The sequence below is a fragment of the Aegilops tauschii genome, chromosome 5 (genome assembly GCF_002575655.3).
Source record: "Aegilops tauschii subsp. strangulata cultivar AL8/78 chromosome 5, Aet v6.0, whole genome shotgun sequence".
Taxonomy (NCBI): Eukaryota; Viridiplantae; Streptophyta; class Magnoliopsida; order Poales; family Poaceae; genus Aegilops; species Aegilops tauschii.
The window spans coordinates 71,966,356-71,971,085 of record NC_053039.3 but is presented as its reverse complement, the minus strand read 5'-3'; the positions used below and the strand labels follow the sequence as shown (position 1 = coordinate 71,971,085).

The 4,730-nt window shown below is 47.6% G+C and overlaps 1 pseudogene; it reads right to left on the bottom strand.

Annotated features, from left to right (window-relative positions):
* Nucleotides 1–443: 443 nt before the first annotated feature.
* LOC109761623 (pathogenesis-related protein PRB1-2-like) lies at nt 444–1,127 on the bottom strand (annotated as a pseudogene).
* Between the last annotated feature and the right edge of the window lie 3,603 nt (nt 1,128–4,730).

The window sequence follows — 4,730 nt, the reverse complement described above, 5'->3', positions numbered from 1 at the left end:
CGCACTGCCGCGAGCCGTGGCCGCTTCCTCACGCCATCGTTGACCCCCGCTCCTGTTGGCGTAAGTAGCCCTTGGAGCACCATCGGCCGCCAAGCCTCGAGACCTCCAGATCCTCCCGAACCGTGCCGCCAAACGGTCCACCACCGCCAACGCCACACAGGCTTTTCCCAGCGACGGTGAGGAGAGAGGAGGATAGAGGGCCCTAAGCGGCCGGAATTTGGACGTCCCCGTGCGGTCTGTGGAGACGCACGAGAGTGAGAGTGAAGTGGTTGGTAGAGCCTTTTGCCAATGCCGGTAAATCGAATTGTCTTTCTGAGACCGTTTGTTGCGTGCAGTACTAAATTTTTCAAATGATTCCAACTAAAAAAAGCTTTCGAACTATTTCATTGATTTTTCATAAATACTACTCCCTATGTAAAGTAATATAAGTGGTTCGCACTCGGTTTAAGTTCACTACTTTAGTGATCTATAACGTCTTATATTAATTTATAAAGGCAGTAGATATCTATGGTTGATAGCATACAAAATACATGCACGACAGCCCATGCAGAGCATTAGAAACAAGATATGCTGATCTAAATCTGTTTGCTGCCAATTAAATCAGTATGGCCTCTTCCCCGCAAAAAAGAGAGTCAATATGGCCTCTGCCCAATGTAGTTGCCGGGAGGGCTGTAATTGCAGGTGATGAACACGCCGGCGTTGTGGTCGCAGAGCAGGCGCGCGCAGCCGACATGCGTCGAGTTGCGCCACACTATCTACGTGTAGTGCCCGCACTGCTTCCCGGCGGCGCAGCTGTTGGAGGCGTAGTTGTAGTTGGCCTTCTCGTCGGCCCATATCTTCACGGCCTGCGCCGCCGTCCAGTCCTTGCCGGAGCCCCAGAACAGGTTCTCCCCATACTGTGGTGCCTTTGAGTGCACTAGCTTGCAATCGCCGGAGCGCTGCCTTGCGTAGCTCGCCGCATAGGCCGCCACGGACGCGTCCCAGGACACAGGGCCCAAGCCCACGGCGGCGCGAGCGACGTTGTGGGCGACGACGTAGTCGTGTGGCGAGTTCTGGGCATTGCTGGGGTTAGCCATGGCGGCTGTCGTTGCCAGCACGACCAAAAGGGCGAGCTTAGATGCCTCCATGTGTACGCCTCTGAATGTGCAATATATTGCTTATGTTCTTCTTTCGTACTCTTGTGAGGTAGCGTCAACTTTCGCAGTGTATTTATAGAGGAATTTAGCTGAAGCATAAGGTGAAATTATCGAGTATACGTAACTATGAATGGCAGGATCTCATGAAAAGATAATGGATATTACCGGGAATTAGTGTCTACCTTAGAATCGCACTTATATTTAGAAATAAAATTCATGTAAATACTCTAAAGTATTAATGAAGGAATGGAGATCCAAAAAATGTCCATTACCATTAAAAGATCACCTAAGTTAATGTTTTTGGAAAAAATTAATATAAAAAATTGATTAATAAGATACGAAAGAAAAGCAAGAATAAAAGAACAACAAAATAATGTCGTCTTAGTATGTTTGAAGAATATGTTTGCACACACAGTATTGCAACGAAAAAGTTATGTAAAACTAACCAATAAACACTGTATAAAACAAGGAAATAGATTCCTTTCAACCCGCTGTAGACTCTCGCGTCAACAACCGCCCCGCGCGAGCGACACAGGTCCAGTGGGCCCCACTCACGTGCCCTCTCCCTATTCCTTACTTTTTTTTTCTCGCGAGTGGAATGCTTTGAACTACCTCTCCCAATTGATTTGTGGCATCGCCGTCCAAGTGAACCGGACGAGGGCGACTACACACTGGTAGAAAAAGAGGCTTCCATACGCCCCCATTAGTCCCCAAAACAATCGAACCGCGACCAAAGGGGTCTTTAGTCGCGGTTCGGGAGAAGACCCGCGACCAACTATCTGGGCCCAGCGTGCTCGGTCGACAGCTGGCGGACGGGAGGGGCTTTAGTCCCGGTTGGCCTGGCCAACCGGGACTAAAGGTCCCCGAAGGCCTTTAGTCGCGGTTGGCCAGGCCAACCGGGACTAAGGGCCCATCCAGCTGGCGGACGGGAGGGGCTTTAGTCCCGGTTGGCCTGGCCAACCGCGACTAAAGGCCCATCCCTATATATAGGACTCAGCTCACTTCACTTCACTCAGCTCACTTCACAATTTTCAGAAGGGGGTGGTGGGTTTGCTTTTGGTTTCTCCTATGCACACAAGGTGTTTGATGAAATGCCCGAGAGCCTGAAACAAACATGATATGAAGTGTCCGAGCCACACTTGAGCTTTCTCATTTATTTTTCCTCCGCGATCGCGGTTAGCAACTTGAACCTTTCATGTGTCATTGATAAAATATGCATGTGTGTAGTTCATTGTTTAATTTGTATTATTTCTAGCTAGTTAGTTTAACAAATGCATGATGGTTAATTATATACTTTATATAATAATAATGCAGATGAATCGACAATGGATGTACGGTCCCCGACTCTCCGGCGAGTTCACTACGGGTTTGAAAGATTTCCTCGTAGTGGCAAATGCGAACAAGCAGCAAGGTTTTATTATCTGTCCATGTGCTGTCTGTAAGAATCAGAAGGGTTACTCCTCCTCAAGAGACGTTCACATGCACCTGCTTCGGCACGGTTTCATGCGAAGCTATAATTGTTGGACCAAGCATGGAGAAAGAGGGGTTAGAATGGAAGAAGATGAAGAAGGGGATGATATCGATGACAACTATCATGATCATTTCGGTGATACTTTCATGGAGGATGATGCTGAAGGTGGGGAAGGGTTAGGTGAAGGTGAAGAAGAGGCACATGATGAGCCCGCTGATGATCTTGGTCGGACCATTGCTGATGCACGGAGACGCTGCGAAACTGACAAGGATAGGGAGAATTTGGATCGCATGTTAGAGGATCACAAAAAGTCGTTGTATCCAGGATGCGATAATAGTCTGAAAAAGCTGGGCTGCACACTGGATTTGCTAAAATGGAAGGCACAGGAAGGTGTAGGTGACTCATCATTTGAAAATTTGCTGAAAATGTTGAAGAATATGTTCCCGAAGAATAACGAGTTGCCCGCCAGTACGTACGAAGCAAAGAAGGCTGTCTGCCCTCTAGGTTTAGAGGTTCTGAAGATACATGCATGCATTAACGACTGCATCCTCTACCGCGGTGAATACGAGAATTTGAATGAATGCCCTGTATGCACTGCATTGCGTTATAAGATCAGAGGCGATGACCCTGGTGACGATGTTGAGGGCGAGAAACCCAGGAAGAGGGTTCCCGCCAAGGTGATGTGGTATGCTCCTATAATACCACGGTTGAAGATGGAACGCAATGGAGAAAGATCGACAGAGTGTTCAAAGATTTTGCAGCTGACGCAAGGAACATAAGATTTGGTCTAAATACTGATGGCATTAATCCTTTTGGCGAGCAGAGCTCCAGCCATAGCACCTGGCCCGTGACTCTATGCATCTACAACCTTCCTCCTTGGTTGTGCATGAAGCGGAAGTTCATTATGATGCCAATTCTCATCCAAGGCCCTAAGCAACCCGGCAACGACATCGATGTGTACCTAAGGCCATTAGTTGAAGAACTTTTACAGTTGTGGGCCAGACCTGGTGTACGTGTCTGGGATGAGCACAAAGGAGAGGAATTTGACCTACGAGCATTGCTTTTTGTAACCATCAACGATTGGCCTGCTCTCAGTAACCTTTCGGACAGACAAATAAGGGATACAATGCATGCACGCACTGCTTACATGAGACTGAAAGTGTACGTTTGGTTAATTGTAAGAAGAACGTGTACCTGGGTCATCGTCGATTTCTTCCCCGAAATCATAACGTAAGAAAGAAAGGCAAGCATTTCAACGGCAAGGTAGATCACCGGCCGAAGCCTGCGGAACGTACTGGTGCTGAGATATTTGATATGGTCAAGGATTTGAAAGTCATCTTTGGAAAGGGTCCTGGCGGACAATCAGTTCCGCGGGGAGTTGACGGGCACGCACCCATGTGGAAGAAGAAATCTATATTTTGGGAGCTAGAATATTGGAAAGTCCTAGATGTCCGCTCTGCAATCGACGTGATGCATGTTACGAAGAATATTTGCGTGAACCTGCTAAGCTTCTTGGGCGTGTATGGGAAGACAAATGATACAAAGGAAGCACGGCAGGACCAGCAACTTTTGAAAGACCCAGATGACCGGCATCCGGAATGGTTTCAAGGTCGTGCCAGCTACGCTCTTACCAAAGAAGAGAAGGTCATTTTTTTTGAATGCCTGAGCAGTATGAAGGTCCCGTCTGGCTTCTCGTCGAATATAAAGGGAATAATAAACATGGCGGAGAAAAAGTTCCAAAACCTGAAGTCTCATGACTGCCACGTGATTATGACGCAATTGCTTCCGATTGCTTTGAGGGGGCTCCTACCGGAAAATGTTCGAGTAGCCATTGTGAAGCTATGTGCATTCCTCAATGCAATCTCTCAGAAGGTAATCAATCCAGAAGATCTACCACGGTTACATAACGATGTGGTCCAATGCCTTGTCAGTTTCGAGTTGGTGTTCCCACCATCCTTCTTCGATATTATGACGCACCTCCTGGTCCACCTAGTCGAAGAGATCCATTCTCGGTCCTGTATTTCTACACAATATGTTCCCCTTTGAGAGGTTCATGGGAGTATTAAAGAAATATGTTCGTAACCGTGCTAGGCCAGAAGGAAGCATCGTCAAGGGCTATGGAA